The sequence below is a fragment of the Myotis lucifugus genome, unplaced genomic scaffold, assembly GCF_000147115.1.
Source record: "Myotis lucifugus unplaced genomic scaffold, Myoluc2.0 scaffold_460, whole genome shotgun sequence".
NCBI lineage: Eukaryota > Metazoa > Chordata > Mammalia > Chiroptera > Vespertilionidae > Myotis > Myotis lucifugus.
In genome coordinates this window covers 335082-353964 of record NW_005871508.1, presented here as the reverse complement: position 1 = coordinate 353964, position 18883 = coordinate 335082, and the positions used below count along the sequence as shown (strand labels likewise).

Sequence of the window (18883 nt, the reverse complement as noted above, 5' to 3'; positions counted from 1 at the left end):
ATTGAGTTCACACTGTTTATATTATTTCATATTCTCACCGCAGCGGATTGCAAGATAGATATGTATACAGATGGAGTATCAACAATCCTGTTTTACAGATGAAGACTTGAGTTCCAGAAGAATTGAGTGTTTTCCTTTCTCTCATCCCCCAAATCAAGTCCTGTTTGTTTGTCTAAATATATTGGTAATCTGTCCACATTTTTCCAGTTCCACCTTGGCCCATGCTATCACCATCTCTAATGGACTGGTACAGTAGTTTCCTTATTGGTATGCACTCACTCTATACCAGTGGTTCTCAACCTTGGCTGCACATTAGAATCACCTGGGAATCTTTTTAAAATCCTGATTTCCGGGCCTCATCCTTCAGAAATTCTGTTTCTTTTTTACTAATGTTGTGGCCTCACCCCATAACAAAAAATAAGCATTGGTTATGCTTATATGCATGCATACAAGTCCTTCGGTTGATCTCTTAACTGCCCCCCCCCCAACGCTCCCCATTTTTATTTAAGTTTTCAGGTACCTGTACTAATTGATTAACATATTAGAAGTAAGGGGGTCCCAGGAAAGGGAGAAACCAAGTTATGTTGGGGAGGGTCGATTTTACGGAGTTCCTCCTGCCACCCCACCCCCCCCACATTGTCTCCACAATTGAAACCACTCCAGCAATTATACTAGTGAGTCCCATTCCTCTTTTTAACATTACTTGAAAGGCAGTTCCCCTGGCTTGACAGCCCTGGCTCCATTTTAGAAGTGGCTCCATTATATTATTGTTTATGTTTTCCCTCTCTTGATCAAGCTCTTTCCTTGAAAGCAATGATCAGAAAACAGCACTGATCAGTTATTAAAAACATCACTGGCCCTCTATTATCAGGTGACTCATTTTGAGTATTTCCTGCCATGGTTAGTCCCTGAGGCCAGGAGGGCTCATTCCTGGTATATCATGCCCCAGGTAGAAAGGAAAATATGTAGTTTGTTCTTTCCTGAGGAGCCTTAGGCCACATCTGAGCAACAAGCGCACCAGAACACAGGAACCCTGCGTTGTCATCATGCTTCTTTAAGAGCAGGGCCTGGGTTATATTTAGTTCTAACTTTATTTTATCGGAGGGGTTTTATCCAAGTACATAAATAGCAAACTTCCTTTTACTGAGTTATTAGTTTTATAACTCATTAAACCTAACAACATTTATCTTTTTAAATGATATGAAGGCAGCTGTCGCCAAAAACCAGAAAACTTTATTAATGGTTTTTTATTTGAAACAGCAAGTTTATCTTGAAACAGAAGTATTTACTTCTGTTATTTGAAATATAAGTATTAACAGCAGGGCAACCCCCACCTTGCTTAACTAGAATGTTTTCAAGGGCAGTGCTCTTATCTAATACTGCTGCAGTGATCATTGTAATATCTGTCCAAGGAAAAGTATTCTTAAACATCTTCTGTAGTTTCTTATATGAAAACTAGAGGCCTAGTGCACAGAATTCATGCACAGGTAGGTTCCTAGGCCTGGCCGGCAATCTTGGGGGCCTTCCTTCGTTCCGCACCACCCCCTGGTGGTCAGTGCACATCATAGTGAGCGGTCGAACTCCCGAGAGGACAATTTGATTATTAGGCTTTTATATAGAGAGATTTTATAGGCTTAGTGATCATTTTAAAACATTGATCAACATTTTTCAGAGGAGTGTCTTTATAACATTGGGCTATACAAAATAAAGATTTCTAATAGCAAAAATTTTTATAATAACAAAGTTAAGTTTGAATAATAGATCTAAATCAAGAACAATACCCGAGGGCCATCAGTTAAAGATATTAAATAACCAGGAGGTGTTAGTGGGTGCTGTGTTGAATCATTTGGCTTGTGCTAAATTTGGTACCTTTATTGGCACTGACATCACCAGGTGATAAGCATCCAGGAGTTAATGCTTTTAGATTTAGTCACACATGGATTAGCTCAGAGTCCAGAATAGATAAACTTGCTGTTTCAAATAAAAAACCATTAGTAAAGTTTTCTGTTTTTTGGCGACAGCTGCCTTCATATCATTTAAAAAGATAAATGTTGTTAGGTTTAATGAGTTATAAAACTTATAACTCAGTAAAAGGAAGTTTGCTATTTATGTATGTACTCACTGCGTTTTTTTACCTCATTTTTTCAATTTTTTTTTTTGCAGTTTGGCCTTTTAGTGAGGTCCTGAGAAGGTTCTTTTGGCCTCTACCTTCAGCCTGGATTATTCTTGATTATTTCACCCATTTGGCTGATGGTAATTTAGGAAACTAAATCTAGGGCATTTTTGATGATGGGCCAATGATCAGGGGACTTAAGAAAATTAAAACTTGGCCTGACAGATTCTACTCTGTCCCCTTTCAACCAAGTTTATCTTGATCTTTTTCTTGACCTCTCTGTCAAGGTGTGGGTCAGGCTTTAATCACCATTTAGTAGTTTTGATTGTCTATTCTAGACAGAAGGAAGGGTTAATTTGTTCCTAGCTTCCAAATCACTTTAAATACCTTCACTGAAAATTAATTAAACTAATGAGTAACAGTAAGTTCTTGTTACTTTCAATGATTTCCAGATCTCTTTTTTTTAAAATATTTTTTTTATTGATTTCTGAGAGGAAGGGAGAGGGAGAGAAACATCAATGATGAGAGAGAATCATTAATCGGCTGCCTCTTGCACGCCCCCTACTGGGGAGGAGCCTGCAACCGGGGCAAGTGCCTTTGACTGGAATTGATCCTGGGACCGATGCTCTATCCACTGAGCCAAACCGGGTAGGGCTAGATCTCTTTCTTAATCTTCTTGTTGGTTTTGCACATGAAATTTGCGATTTGGGAAAAGTCCTAGACACTTATTTAACACGTTTAACACTTAGCACTTGAAACAACCCTGGGGTTCGTTGAAGTCAGCACGTGTCTCTTTAATCCTTCCATCTCTCCAGTATACCTGGTGAGTGTCTCGAGAGGAAGAGACGTTTATCTGTTGAAGAAAGATGGAATGGTTGAGAGCCTCCAGCGTCTGGTACATGTTACATGTGAACTCTTAGTAGCATCACACTGGCTCCCTGGATCAGAGGATTTATTGTGGCTGCGTGTAGCTCCAAGGCCGTTTGCTTCAAGAAAGTAGGGACCCACATCTTTTTGGTTTTGATCTTCACCATTCTGTCCCCAGCACTTAAATGAACATGGTGCCAGGCCCAGAGTCAACCTTCCGTATTCATCAAGCGAATGAATCATGAGCATCACCTGTTACTTGTCATTAGGTTTCGTACTAGTGCGAGCTGGACCTGGAACCTGAGAGGAATAATGGAAACTGGTTAAATACTCTATGGGTTGTCAGTGACTTCACATTCCATATCAACACCGTATTCATTTCGAGACACAAGACTCTGCTCTTGAACACAGGCGTTAGCAACGGTCAACAACTGTTTCCTACTGTTCTCTTTCAAATTTAAACGGCTGGTTTCCCCTTCGGGTTTGGTGTACTTTGTGGTTGTTAGTTTATTATGGTAGATTTCTTGGCAAATTTATATTTAAAGGGTGAGTTGGTAACTTCTAGAAGGGAAGACCTCTGTAGTAGACACTAAGAACCCAATTCGAAATCGTGTGGCGCCGCCCACTCCCTCTCAGGCCCTTGAAGCAGCCAGGGCCGCTGCTGATCAGGCCTTCCCCCAGCGCAGGCCGCAGAGGCCCCTGCTGCCCCGCCCCCCGCTCTTCATTGCAACCTCCTCCTGTAAGGTTGACCCGTTACAGCGTCCTGGTTAATTAGCATATCTCTCTATTTTATATATATACATATATATAGATATAAATATATAGATGGTACTTTTGGAACCTTAAAATAAGGCACTGTTGCCCGGCCAGTGTGGCTCAGTGGTTGAGCATTGACCTACAAACCAAGAGGTGACGGTTCGATTCCTGGTCAGGGCACATACCGGGGTTGCGGGCTTGATCCCCTGTAGGGGGTGTGCAGGAGGCAGCCGATCCAGGATTCTCTCTCATCATGGATGTTTCTTTCTCTCTCTCCCTCTGCCTTCCTCTCTGAAATCAATAAAAATATATTAAAAAAATAAGGCGCTGTTTAGAGGAGAATTTAGAGTTCTGTGAATGCCATTCGCTCAAACCTTATGTTCTACAAACCGATTCTGTAACATTTTACCGCGTTTTCTCCCCAGTTGATTTTCCGATGCAAGCCGGGAGGACTCTCGGGGACAGCTGGGCTGGGTCAGGGCGCATTGAGGGGACTAGGATTTGCGTAGCTAGGAACCTGCATCCAAACATTTGTCCCTGGCACAGGGTTTCTGCTCACGGCCCACGCACGTCTGAAAGCTGAACCTCGCGTCGGGGCTGTGGGCTTGCATTTCTGTGTATGCCCCACGCACCTGTCCCGTTCCCATGCCATCACTTACGCGGCCTGTGGTTTTGGGAACGACCTGCCTGCAAAGCGACCGCGCCGTCCTCCGTGTCAAGGAGCTGCCATGTGGACAAGTGGCGGTGGAGACCTCCACGGCCGGTAGAAACCAGATGGAAACCTCGGTGCGGAGGACCCCATCAGGTTTCATCTGGTCTGAAAAGGAGATGCATTCCCAGGGCACGAGTGTGCTCCTAACTGCTTGTGATCAGAACATTCAGAGCTCTGATTTCCGCGTCAGCCCCACGCCTGCCGTGGCCACCGGCAGTTAGTGAGGGGCTCATCCGCGGCCCAGCCTCCAGGGCCGGCATTTCTGCAATAATAATACAGCGTGGGCTGATGGGCCCCCTTAGCTCCCTCCTCGGAATTGGGCGTGATTCACGTCCCGAGGCCGTCCTCATATGGATTTTCTGTTTCCAAGTGCAGCGTCCATCATCTCACTGTTTTCCAGTTGGCCATGTTTTGAAAATAGAGATGGAAAATTTTGCTGATGAATTAATTTTTCTTTTTTTTTTTTTTTTTTTTTAACTGTCATCAGCATGTACGTTCCGCGTTGTTTTGCTTGGGAATAGCACCCGGCAAACAAATGCCAGCGTTGCAGCGTGCGTGAACTCCGGCCCGTTGTCATGTCACTCGTGTTGTTTAGGTAAACAGCGTGCCTGTTTTTCGCCGAATCAGCAGCCAATACGCTGCGAGCGATTTCTGTGTTAGTCGCGGTATTGGCTGGCGACACTATTAATGAGACAATAATTGGGACAGCGTAGTCATTGTTCTCCTAAAACACGATCCCGGGATTGGAGCCGGCCTGGCAGAGGAGTCGCCCATGCACACCGAAAGGCAGGGACGGGGCCCGGTGGCCGGTGCGGCCAGCTTTTAAATTCATCAGCCCGCTGCTGCTTAAGTTGTCCCAGCTGTTAATGCCGGAGCCATTACCGTAATGGACTCGGCAAATGAAGGGGAACGAAGACACGCACACTTTATTACCAGAGGGGCAATTTTCTCTTCATCTGTAATAGCAGCCGGGCCTCATATTGATCAGACCATCAAGATACTAATCCTCTGTAAAATTACTTGTTATAACTGAGAATGCGCTCACCCAAATCAGTCTGCGTCCTGCCTGTCTGCTGACTATTGAATACAGACCGGGAGGCGGTTTATTTTTCATGATTGAAAGCCTCTGCCCCCCGGAAACGGGCGGCGCTCCCCTCGCCACACGGAGCGCTTCATCTCGGCGATAGCCCAGGGTTGTCTTTTTGTTTTAAACAGAACATCACCCACTTAATTAAGGAGCGAGCGGCTGCCTCGCTGCCTGAGTTATGCGGGTGTTTTATGGGCCCCTGGATTTATTAAGCATCTTGTTTGACATTCCGTCCGCGACGCGTGCTGTAAATAAAAACAGGCCCTTCTTGCCCACAGTAGACATTTGCAGGTAGCAAATGTCAATACGTCCTCGAGGATGCGAGGTGCTTTGATTTATATTTCAGGCGCCAGGTTGCGCTTTGTCGATTGAACCCATAGGCGGGATGCGGCCTGGTGGCTTCGGCGCAGCAGATGGGCGTTTGCGTCATTGCCTGAGAAAGTTTATGGTCATTTCTGCATCCTTGGTTCGGTAGATTGCTTTTGAGACAATGAGGCATATCTACTCCCCCCCACCCCGCCCTTGTGTTTTGTGAGAAATGACTACAGCTACATATTATAATTACAGGAAGACCTATCCAAACCCGAGTTCTATCTTCTTTAATACTTAGAATTTTAGGAATTATTCCTTAAAATTTCCATTTTTCTTCAGTATAGTACCCACATACATTATATGTTTATTTGTACACAGACTCAGAAGGCCTCTTGGCAACATACATATTTTTTTTAATTCTAATATATTGTCATTGCTTAAAGCATTCGCGTGGCCTTCCCTGTAGAGTTCATTCAGAAATTAGTCCTCTGTGTGCCGGAATTGTGGTCGGGGCTGGAGACTCAAGGATGAGCCAGATACAGTCTTTGCCATTGAGGACCTCAGCTCAGCAGGGAGATAGGCCTACGGACAAATAATTACAAGAACACAGCATGGTCAATGTTCAGATCCACTTGTGAATCTGTTCCTGGGAGTGGATGCCACTTATGGGCACAGGATTAAAATCAGGTCCTCGGCTTTTCTTGCCTTATTACCAAATGCAGTTTAATCACACTTTCAGACTTGTGTGTGAATGATTGCTAGCTGTTTGAAAGAGACCGAATTTTTCCCCCTGCCTCACAGGAGGCTTGTTTACTGCCCCCTGGAGACAAAGGAAAGATGTGTCAAAGTGTTTGATCAGTGACCAGATCTTTGGGTCTCTATAGAGTTTCCCATGGAGACCACTTTGAAGGAAGGGGATGGTGTTTATTTGCTTGTTTATGTCCTGGCGTGTATAGTATAATCAGTCTTGTTGTTTGAGAGTATAGTTTGTCAGGAGAGACTGGAGCCTGTCCTGGTGAAGAGCATGGATTTTGGAGCCAGGCTGCCTTTTTTTTTTTTTTTTTTACGCCCACACCCTCTACTTACTGGCTGGTAGATCTTGGGCAGGTCACCTGATGTCCTTGAGCCTCAACCTTCATCTGTAAAATGGGGATAATAATAGCTGTGAAGATTAAGAGAGTGAATATATATAAAGCATTTAGAATAGTGATGTGCATATATTAGTGTTCTAGTATTAAGTATATTAATACTAGAATTCTAGCATTAAGAATTATTTTAGTATTAAGAATATTAAGTAATAGTCTGGTATTAAGTATAATGATAATTATTGGCATATATAAGTGCGCTATAGTCATTAGCTACTATTATTGTCATGGATGTGGCTAGAGGCAATGAAATTATCTTACTATTTTCACATGTGACTTATGAAAGACAACTTTGTAAATGTATGGCCACAATGTGTATGACATATAAGACAGTGAAGAATTCCTTATTTAAAATATTTTTCCGATTACATAATTATTTATTATTTTAGAAAAATTTAAAAATATAGGAAAAAAAACACCAAACAGGAATTTAAAATGTCTCCTGTAATCCTCCAGGGATAACCACTGTGTTACTTAGTATACACACTGGTGTATTTCTTAAAATATTATGATGCCTATTATATGTACAATATATGCAGTATGATCCCAATTTCATATAAAATATATGGACATGTATTTATATAAGATGTATTTTTAAACAATAGGAATCATAATGTGCCTTTTTTGTACTTTGCTCTTTATTGTGAATATTTTCCATGTCATTACAATTATATGGTATCTCATCATTTGGATTTTTTTTTTTTTGCTATTATAAATTATCCTTCAGCCTGGTCGGTGTGGCTCAGTGGTTGAGCGCTGACCCATAAACCAAGACGTCACCGATTCGTTTCCTATTCAGGGCACATGCCCGGGTTGTGGGCTTGATCCCTAGTAGGGGGTGTGCAGGAGGCAGCCAATTGATGATGTTTCTCTGTCAAGGATGTTTATATCTCTCTATCCCTCTCCTTTCCTCTCTGTAGAAAAAATCAATTTAAAAAAATCAATCAATCAAATTATCCTTCGGTGATCATTCTTGCACATAAATCTCTGCAAATCTCTGGTATTTTCCATAGGGTCATAAGAAGAAGGTGGATTGTCAGGTTAACATTTGTAAAGATTTTGGTTTGCATTGACCAATGCCACCCAGACAGTGATGCCGGTTTCTGCTCTGCTCTGCGAGTCATCATAACATGAAAATATTTGCCAATACGGAAGCAATGCTGTAGGAGCTCATTGCTGAGTGAATTTGTATTTTCTTAATTATTAAATGTATGGCTGAATTCCCTCCTACTGTGTTTATTGGCCAAATATAGTTCCACTATAGTCCCTTTGTTCATTTTACTAATATATATTTATTTTTTCTTGTTGATTATAAGAATACTTCCTAGACTAGGGATATTATTTATTAATCATGTGATGGAAATATTTTTCCTAGTTTGTTTATTGCTTGACTTCTACTTTTTGGATTTTGTTATTCAAAAGTTTTCCTTTGTGTCTATATGGGGGAAATTTTCCCACCTACATATCCAATTAATGGCCACCTGTATGTCCTTCCAGTGATTTTATGTTTTAATTTTTTTCATATAGTCCTTTAATGCATCTAGGATTTTAGTATGATATGGAGTAGTTATCTATCTTGTTCTTCCCAAATGGCTAACCCGTTATTCCCATTACATTTACTGACTAATTTGAACGTCAGAATACTCAGATATGCTTTTTATTCTGTTTCTTTTGTTTGTTATTCTTGACACACCATTCTAATGGTCAGAGTTTAATGATACCTTTCAATGTCAACCTCACCCATCACATCCCCACCCACCCACCTGCTCACCCACCCCACACAGGAATTAACCAACTCCAACACTTTTCATCGTGTTGTGTAGACTTCTACGCTTTTTAAAAAAGTTATTAAAGTATAGTTGGCATACAGTATTTTATTAGTTTCAATGCACAGCATAGTGGTTCGACATTTATATATCTTACCAGGTAATCTGCACACTCCGTCTAGTACTCATCTGTCACCAGGCCACGCTACCACACTGTCAGTGACTACATTCCCCTTCGTCTTGTCACTCATCCCTCCACCCGCCCTCCTCTGGCAACCGTCAGGTTGTCCTGTGTTTCTAGGAGCCTGTTTTTGCTCACTGTTGTTTTGTTTGTTTGTTTCCATGGCTCTTCACTAGAGATAGCAGCTGCTGTCCACGAAGGAGCCCTTCGCTGTAGTTGGGAGGCTGTCTTCTCGGATTCTATCTGTCGTTACCTAGATCATCTCTGCTAAGAGTCCCTCAATCTCTCTCTTGTTTCTTCAATCGTAAAATGGGCATTATCCTCAACTCCCCTCCCTGCTTCAGCTGAGATGTCAAAAGATAATGAATGTAAGAGAATATTAAGCAGCCAGCATGTTATATAGATAGAAAAACGATGTACAATAGAAAGCTTTTACTGGTGTCTTATCCACCACTCCACCAGCCCCATTCCCCAATATAGAAACGATCAAGGTCTTTGGAGCAGAAATTGTTATTATTTTTTTAAATATGGCTCTGCCCGGTTTAGTTCACTGAATAGAGTGTCGGCCCTCAAACTGAAGGGTTGCGGGCTTGATTCCGGTCAAGGGCACGTACCAACTGAGCCACCCAGGCCAGCGCTGATAACAGGTTGTTTTTAATCCCAATGCAGAGGGATAATAGTATTCTGTGTAATTGTTAAATATTCTCTTTTAGAACAGCATTCACTGAAGGACATCGTATCCACCAGGGTATGATATGGTTGACTCATAACATTTCTTGGCAAATGGTAGCACATAGAGACTGAAAGTTGTGTTTTTTGTTTTTTACTTTACAGAGCATTTATTTACCCTCAATTGTTTTTAAATTTTTTATTATTTTTTATTTCAGAGAGGAAGGGAGAGGGAGAGAGAGAGAGAGAGAGAGGAACATCCATAATGAGAGAGAACCATGGATTGGCTGCCTCCTGCACACCGCACACTGAGGATTGAGCCCGCAACCCGGGCATGTGCCCTGACCGGGAATCGAAGTTTGACCTCCTGGTTCACAGGTCGACGCTCAACCACTGAGCCACGCTGGCCGGCCTACCCTCAACTCTTGATTTGCTCTCCATCAATAATAGAAGGCCTTTTGTTTGAAGTGCTTTGTATATGTATATGTAAGGCAGACCACCGGAAAGCCTTAGCTTTTGGCGGTCCTTTAGCCAGCGAGCGCTGTGCGTTTCAGAAGAGTTTTTCCCGAGCCGCCCAAGTGGCCCGACTCCTCTGGCCATTCCATCTCCTGCTCTTCCTCCTGTTTTTATTTAAGACTATAAAGTTACTTTAGTGTAACTGCTGCTGTCACCTTTGCCCTCAGCTAATCAAATGGTTTACCTTCAGGGAAGCATTTATCTCCCACTTTCATTATTATTATTTTTGTAGCTGTAAAGATAGATATTTTATGTCTGCAGAAGGCTGTAACAGTGAAACGAGGTATCGATCTGCTGTATTTAGCAATTTCTCTCCACCTCGCCATCAATAGCGTGTCAGCCTCTGTCTGTACCGTGGTTGACCTCACAAATAGCTCTTTATGCTCCCATTGGATTCAAATGATATAGTATGCTGAAAACTAAATCAATGAATGATTATCAAGTTTTTAGTATTATTTCATGACCTAGAGGCAACTGGTACCCCTGGCGCTGAACACTTGGGTGCACAATGAATATGGCAAGGTGAATGTGTCTGGCTCTTGCTCAGCCGAGAGGGGAGGAAAACAGGGCCACCTGCCTGGGTTAGCTCAGACTTGCAGACTAATGATCTTCAAGCGCTTAGGGCCTTCAGGGAAGCATCTCGCCCTGCAGAATCAGACACAGAGAAGAGCAGTCCCTCCAGTCGGCTTTGTTCCCTGCCCCCCCAACCAGGAGCAGGTAGCAATGCATCTAAGATTATTTGAGCTCTAAGCATGTGGCTTTTGCTTTCATTTACGGAGGAAAGATAAACACAATTAGATGCCGTGTCATTGTACCCCTGAGGACCTAACCGAAAGGCACCCCGTAAGAGGAGGGAGAGCCACCTCGGTCCAGGTCTGAGGGGACCCCTGGCTGCTGTCAGCGCCTAGAACAGGTACCGCGTGTGGGAGTTCTGCTCCTCTCCTGATCTGTGGAGCGTTGAACCAGCAGGAGCCATTAATTTGACTGCTTGTGAATGCTGCCGTGCTGCCGAATCCAGCAATAACATCCTATATAATAAAAGCCTAATATGCAAATTGTCTCCTCGACCGGGAATTTGACCGGGAGTTCTGCTCGCTATGACGTGCGCTGGTCACCAGGGGGTGGCGCGGAACATGGTGGGCTTCGGCAACCCGGGCTGGCAGCAGGCAGCAGTGGAGGTGCTGCTGGCCGCCATGGGCCCTGACGAGAGCGGGACTGCGGTGGGATGGTGGAGCAGGTAAGCAGGCGGCGCCAGGCCAAGGTGGGTGTGAGCAGGGCCCGCTCGCCCTGCCGATTGCCCTGCAGACTCGACCAGCGGTAGCAGTGAGGGGCAGGGCCGCCGCCTGGCTCCCAGGTACTAAGGGAGCCAGGCAGGAGCCCAATTGCCCTGCCGATGGCGACCATCGGTGGTGGCGTGGAATAGGGCCGCCGCCCAGCTCCCAGATGCTGAGGGACCTGGGCGGGGGCCCGATGACTCAGGCAGAGGGGGCCTGTGGGGGTCTGGGGGCCCAGGTGCTGCCCAGGGCCCAGAGGTCAGGTGGGACCTGCCCTTCCACACCAAACGCTCGCGCTTCGATCACCAGCCAGGCCTAGGGACTGCACCCGTGCACGAATTTTGTGCACTGGGCCTCTAGTTCTTATTATAATCTTGCTGAATCACATATATTTAATGAAAGAACCTTGTAGATATTGACATTTGGGCTATGTGGAAAAGTGGGTGGGGAGTGATAGTGGGTGAACGGGGAAAATGGATCACGGTATGAATCAACTGCATTTGTCTCTAAGAAAGTGCCATTTTGGTGTATTCCTTTGTCCATCGTCCCAGTTCAGAATGGTGGAGTATTGAGGAATTCAATTTATTGATTGACAAGGACTCTTGGGGAATTCATTTATTGATTCATTCCTCAGACATTTATTGAGAATCTACTATGTTCTGGTTAGGGAGATAGGAGATGAGGTCTAGCCCGTCCTCTTCATGGGAAAACTGTCCTGCTCACTTTCTCAAACCTGAGAATCGTCTGCCTGCCTTATTCCTGCCAATGGCCATGCCCACCCCCAGAAGACATTTGAAGATGGAAAGTAAATGGTGGGTTTTATGACCACAGGTTGATGTCCAGCCAACTTCTGTGTGTCATCTGCTTGGAAGAAGGAAGTGGGGAGCCCTTTAGGCAAAGTCACAGAGCAGAAAGGCCGGAGGAGGGAATTTGGCCCAGCCCTCCGACTATGGGGCTGACAACAGATTTGGGTACGACACCCTCTTTTTCCCATAGTAGAGACCGTGCTGACATTTTAATAAATCGAGCATTGGGCTTTGGTCCCCGTCAGTCTGTTCAGAGATCTGCCTCTTCTAGATTCTTGGTTTACTTCTGTGACTCGTTATGAATCTGTGATCTAAATGTTTGTTCTGAGTGCCATTAGAGGACTCCGTGCTGGCCGAAGAAGTTCTTCTTTTCATTTGCCCTCTATCTGTCCACATTGAACTCTGAGGTACCGCCCAGGTCTCAAGTGAAGGGACTGCGGGAAGAGGTCCCTGCCCCTGAATTCGGCCTCTGCGATTTTGTGCCCCATGGATGCCTGAATAAGAAGTGAGGAATTTCCCCCTAAAATGACCCCTCAGGAAAGAGAAGCAGGCCAGTGGGAGATTGATGCGTGCTCATAGGTCACATAAAATAACTTCCACGTGGTTCCCCGTGGCTCTGTGTCAGACACTAGCTGAGCTCCTTTTGCTCACGCGTAGGACAATTAGTTGACCTCTGAACAAGCTTTAATCATGGTGTGTCTCAGTCTCTCTTGTTCCTTAGCATTGGCAGGTTATCTTCGCTGCCCAGACTTACTTAAGGAAGTGATAGTGATCAGGGCTTAAGGAGTGACTTGAGTGCTGCAGTCGATGTCGCCCAGCACCTTTCTATAAGGGTCATTTTCAAGTTCATGCCACTAAAGGCTGCCTCTGATGAGGGCTACTTACGGCTCTATTTGTGGCCGGAAAGCCCATTGTTGGTGAAAAGGCTATAAGAAGATCTGTCCAACTTAATTCTGGCTCCACGTCAGTCCCTTTTAGAGACAATCATAACGGCTTCTAAAGAAGGGGAGACATTCCTGGGTACCCAATCAAGATCAGGGGGAAATCTCTTTGTCAATATATGTTAATACACACATCTGGGTGGGGCCACGGGCATCCACTCCGTACAGAAGGCATAAGATCCCAAACTTAGAATTACAGATGGGTGTGTTTATGTCATGTGCTAAACTCTGCCTCTTTTGTGAGCAGACCAAAACAAAAAATGTTTTGATAAGTCGCTGTGTACTAAAAATTATACCGCTTTCATGAAATGAAATTATATATACAGTTATATTCACATGCTGTCATAGTAAGATGATAATATTAAGATGAAATGATTTATTTTTTCCGATTATTATTTTTTTTTTATTGTACACACTTATGAACATTCCTGGAAAACGGACGCCTGGATTCTTCGGTGCCATTTTTAATTGCACACTTAGATGAGAAACTCCCCACAAGAGGAATAAACAAATTTCACATTCTCTTTCCCTTCTTCGGGATCGGAGATTGTGTACGTGTCTGTGGCGACCTCGGCGTCTAAAACATGGCACGCTTAAAAGCACGGTTGAAGCCTGATGCTTAACGGTATACTCTGCATGCGTTTGTGACTTGAAACAGGGAAAGAAAAGTCAAATCGGAGACAGCTTGAATGGCAGGCTGTCGGCGTGGAGCCTCGTGAATTGGCAATGGTCTCATTTAGGACCTTCAGGCGCGTCTCCGCCCGGACAGAAGGAGGAGGCTCTGCATGTTCCGGAGGAGACAGCCACTCCTCGCCGCCGTGCAGGAGGCAGCCGTGCGTGACAGTTGCCCTCCGTTGCCGGCTTCTCGGAGCTTCACCTCTGACCCTCCGCTCAGTCGCTGCGCAGCGGTCGGAGCAGGTTGGCGATGGTGGTGAGTGACGGGCATTGGCCTGCAGCGCGCTCGTCATTATCGGGCTGTCAGAAGGAGGTTTCCACCGGGCCGGCCCCCTCTGTGCAGCAGCCCATAGTGCTTAGCTTCCGAGGCTGTCAGCCGCGTGATCAGGGCGCATCCAGATCGGAGGACTGAGTGTGTACACCTTCAGTCGGAAGTCAGGAAGTCTGTCCCTCTTCTTTTCTTGCCCTCATTTCCCCCTTTTTTACTCTTTTGGTGAAATAGATTCACATGACTTGGCTTTCACGGGGCCAAGAGGTTGAGTCTGCTGCCACGGTGTGAAAAGCGCACGGCTGTCTCCTGTGGTCTGCGTGTTCAATAGACGTGAGCCGCTCTGCCCGTCGCCTCTCAGCCCCGTCCTGCGTGTTCTGTCAGCTTCAGCCGTCGGTTTAGGTTTCAGGGCCCCGTGCTAGCCCCGTGGCACCGGGGTGAGCGGACAGGATGAAGCGTTTCCCTCGGTCTTTCCGTGATGTTGCAAAGGGATGGGGAGGCCAGCGCGCGTGATTTGTGCTGCAGGGATTAGAATTCAAAATAAATAACGAAGAGGTTGTGTGTGATTATTATCTCGTTGAACATGTCCCTCCCCTCATGGTAAAGAGACTTGGACACAGGGAGTTAACTGGCTGCATAAGCCTTAGCAGCTCCAGAGGTCTGCCTTTGGCAATATGTTTTTCAGAGAGAGAAAAGCACGGCAGTGCCTGCGGACCAAAGGGTCCCGGGTTCGATTCCGGTCAAGGGCACGTACCTGGGTTGCCGGTTCCTCCCCACCCCAGGCCCTGGTCTGGGCTCGCGCAGGAGACAACCAATCGATGTGTTTCTCTCACATCCATGTTTCTCTCTGTCTTTCCCTCTCTCTTTCACGCTCCCTAAAAATCAATGGAAAAATATCCTCGGGCGAGGATTAGCAAAAAAGAAAAAAAAAAAGAGAAACACAGCCGTGAAAGCCCTCTTTTCTCCTAAGTTTGAAACTCTGCATTAACAAGCATCCTGGGGAGGGGGGGGGGGGGCAGGTGTGTGTGTGTGTGTGTGTGTGTGTGTGTGTGTGTGTATGTGTGAAGGAAAGCCCACCACGCTCTTCAGGTGTTTGAAAAGTTCGGGTACCTGGACCTGGCTTGCTGCCGCATTGTGGGGTGGGTGGGGCGGGGAACCTGGAAGCCTGAATTCTCGTTTTCCTTCTGCCATCTCCGAGCGCAAGTCAGGTAACCCCTCAGTCTCTGTTCCTTCAAATGCAGAAGTGGGGACACTAGTTGGTGAGGATGACAGGCATCTGTTTTGAAAAGTGCTTGCGTTTGTCAGACTCTGGGCCCTCCAGAGGCACCTCCCCATCTCCTGGTCCTTTCCTCAGCAGGAAAGACTCCCTAAATAGCCAGCAGGTGATGCTGGGGCAGATAGAATGCTCTAGAACTCAAAGCAGCCCATCGTTGTGTTGCCACCCTTCCCCCCTCCCATATTGCTGATTTCAGTTAACTAAGCACTCACATCGCCAACCTGTGGTGCCCGTGTCAGGGAGGAACAAGGCTGGTCTAGCAATCAGATACGTACGAGACAGGTTGGCAAGGGGAAATAACCCGATTTAATCCGTACATGTGCATGGGAACCTCACAGACACGAGAGCGTCGGAGACCCCACATGCAGAAGAGGTGCAGAGGCAGAAAGGGAAGGTGGGCGCCGTAGACATCCTGAGCGAGGCATGAGGCAGGTGCCTGGAGACTCTGAAGTCTCTGTTCCAGGCCAGGTGGAGGTTAAGGCACCTAAGGGCAGACACTGCTTATCTTGCTTTTATCAGCTGCGGTGTCAACAGGCACTAAAAGGCAAGGACCTGCTCTTCTTTCTGGCTGGCCAGGATGGGAGGAGAGGTGCCCGAGGCAGAGTACACCCTCCCCTCTCAGAATAACAGCAAGCAAAAAGCACAAAAAGGCCAGCAGAAGGCTCACATTTTTTCTCCTGATGTCTAGGGGAAGAGCAAGCTTTGTAATGGTAGAAGGAAGGAATGAGGAAGGAAAAAAAAAGAGTCTGGTTTCCTAAGATTTGAGGACAGGAAGGGACTTAAATCACAACCCTCAGTCAGTGTATTGGCAGAGCCCCAAGACCGGAAACCCTAGAGGGGGCTCCCCTTTCTGTTTGTTTTTATATTTATTTTAAAAATGTTTTTATTGATCTCAGAGGAAGGGAGAGGGAGAGAGAGAGAGAAACATCCATGATGAGAGAGAATCATGGATCGGCTGCCTCCTCGACACTCAACCATTGAGCCACACCGGCTGGGGCACTATTTTTTTTTAACAACTCTATTGAGATATCATTTACACAAAGACAGTTTACCCATTTAAAATGTACAAGTCAGTGTTTGGGATTTGTTGTTGTTGTATATTTACCGGGTTGTGGCATCACCCCCCCTGAAGTCTAATTGTGGAGCTGTCTCCTCTGAGAGAAAGCCCTTCTCACCGGCTGTCCTTCCCCATTCACGCCGCCCCCTCCCAGCCCCGAGCAGCTTCCTATAGACTCCCCGTGCTAATAGATCTGCCTTTCATAGATACGTCATATAAATGGAATCAAAATAGGTGGTCTCTGGCGGCTGGCTTCTTTTACTCAGCATAATCCATATGTTTTCAGCATCCATCCATGTTGCAGAATATATGCATCCTTCATTTCTTTTTGTGGCCGAACAATATTTCATTCCATGGATGGACCACATCTTACTTACCCATTCATCACGGGGTGACATTTAGGTGTTTCCCTTTCGGGGGCCATGTTCAAGAATGCTGCTATAAACATTTGTGAACCAGTTTCTGTTCAGGCATATGTTTTCATTTCTCTTGGGTTATATACCTAGGAGTGGAATGACGGAGTCACATGGTTCCTCCGTGTAACTCTCCGAGGATTTGCCAAACTGTTTTCCAAAGCGACTGCGTCATCTCACATCCCCACTAGCCACGCATGCAGGGTTCCCGTGCCTCACCTCCTTGCTGACACTTGTTATTGTCCATCTTTGCACCTCTCTCATTTCATTCTCATACGTCTGTGAGTCAGCCAGAGAAAAATATTCTTGCTGTCATTTCATAGATGAAAAGTCCAATATGCAGATGAAATGAGATGCCTCTTCTGTGTGTGGATGCGGGGGGGGGGGGGCGCGGAGGGTGAAGGGGCAGGCATATTCAGAAGAAGAAAGTCATCTAAATGCTTTCAGCGAAAACCGGTTTGCTCTATGGGAAGAGCGTCGGCTGTGGACTGAAAGGTCCCAGGTTCGATTCCGGTCAAGGGCATGTACCTGGGTTGCGGGCACATCCCCAGTGGGAGATGTGCAGGAGGCAGCTGATCGATGTTTCTCTCTCATCGATGTTTCTAACTCTCTCTATCTCTCTCCCTTCCTCTCTGTAAAAAATCAATAAAATATATTAAAATAAATAAATAAATAAATAAATAAAAGTGCTTTCAGGCTTTTGAATGAGAGACTTAGAGCTCTGGTGGAGACCCTATTCCCCACCCCACTTTAAAAAATATTATTAGTATGATTGCATTAAAAAAAAATTTAAAGTATAATTCACATAACATAAAATGAACCCTTGTAAAGTGTATGAGATAGCAACTCTTCTTCATGTGTATGTCTTAGTGCTTCTAATAGTAATATTGTCTGTAAGATATGTGCATATGATTAAAAACACCTTTGTTTTTTGTTTAAAGAAAGAGGGAGCCTGGCCAGTGTGGCTCAGTGGTTGAGCGTTGACCTATGAACCAGGAGGTCACGGTTCAATTCCCGGTCAGGGCACATGCCCGGGTTGCTGGCTTGATCCCTAATGGGGGGCAGCCAATCAATGATTCTCTCTCATCACTGATGTTTCTATCTGTCTCTCCCTCTCCGTTCCTCTCTGAAGTCATATATATTTAAAAGAGGGACAAATACAAAATTTGATCTTTAGGGAGCCATCCAAGATGTACAAAGGAACAAGAATACAGGGACCAGAAGCCACTTGTTTTAAAGTAATTAAGATAATTATGTTGACTTTCTTCCGTACTTTAGATACAGCCTTTTCAAAATTAGAAAGATATGCCTGCCTTGTGTTCCAACATGAATATTTAGCAGTGTCCTCTCTAACCCTAGGATCACCCGGTAAATGTTAACAAGAAACATAGACCCGTGTTTTCCCTGTCTTACTGTTTTTCTACAGGAGTGGTGACAGCTAGAATGACTTTATGTCACTGAGCCCACAAAGCTGAATGTTACACGTGTAGTTACCTGGGTGGGTGTGCAGTGTAGTTTTTTTTTAAAGAGCTGGACACGGTGACTGGATGTCAGCAGTTACATCTGTTTTATAATCCTGAAGAATTTTGCATACTTATAAACATATATGGAGACAGAAATTGCAAATAAGAATTTTATAATAAATTATATTCCCTTGTTATGTCTCTGCTAAGTGAATAGAATATTTTATGAAAATGTGAAACTTCTTTAAAATTTTTTTTTAAAAAAATTGATTTTAGAGAGGAAGGGAGAGGGAGAGAGAGAGAGAGAAAGAGAGAGAGAGAGAGAGAGAGAGAGAGAAAACCATCAATGATGAGAGAGAATCACTGATTGGCTGCCTCCTACACACCCCCTACCGGGGATCAAGCCCGCAACCTGGGCATGTGCCCTGATGGGTAATGGAACCGTGACCTCCTGGTTCATAGGTGGATGCTCAACCACTGAGCCACACCGCTGGGCAAAAAGGTTTTCTTCATTATAAAGTCACCTAGGTTACCCTTATTTGCTGTTTAACTGTAGTCCACACAGAAACTTCCCTGACCACTAGGT

General features: G+C 45.1%; 1 protein-coding gene across 4 annotated transcripts in view; it reads left to right on the top strand.

The window, feature by feature from the left end:
* FTO (FTO, alpha-ketoglutarate dependent dioxygenase) overlaps positions 1–18883 on the top strand; it is a 243524-nt gene that overhangs the window by 687 nt on the left and 223954 nt on the right. The gene's annotated exons all lie outside the window — the stretch shown is intronic.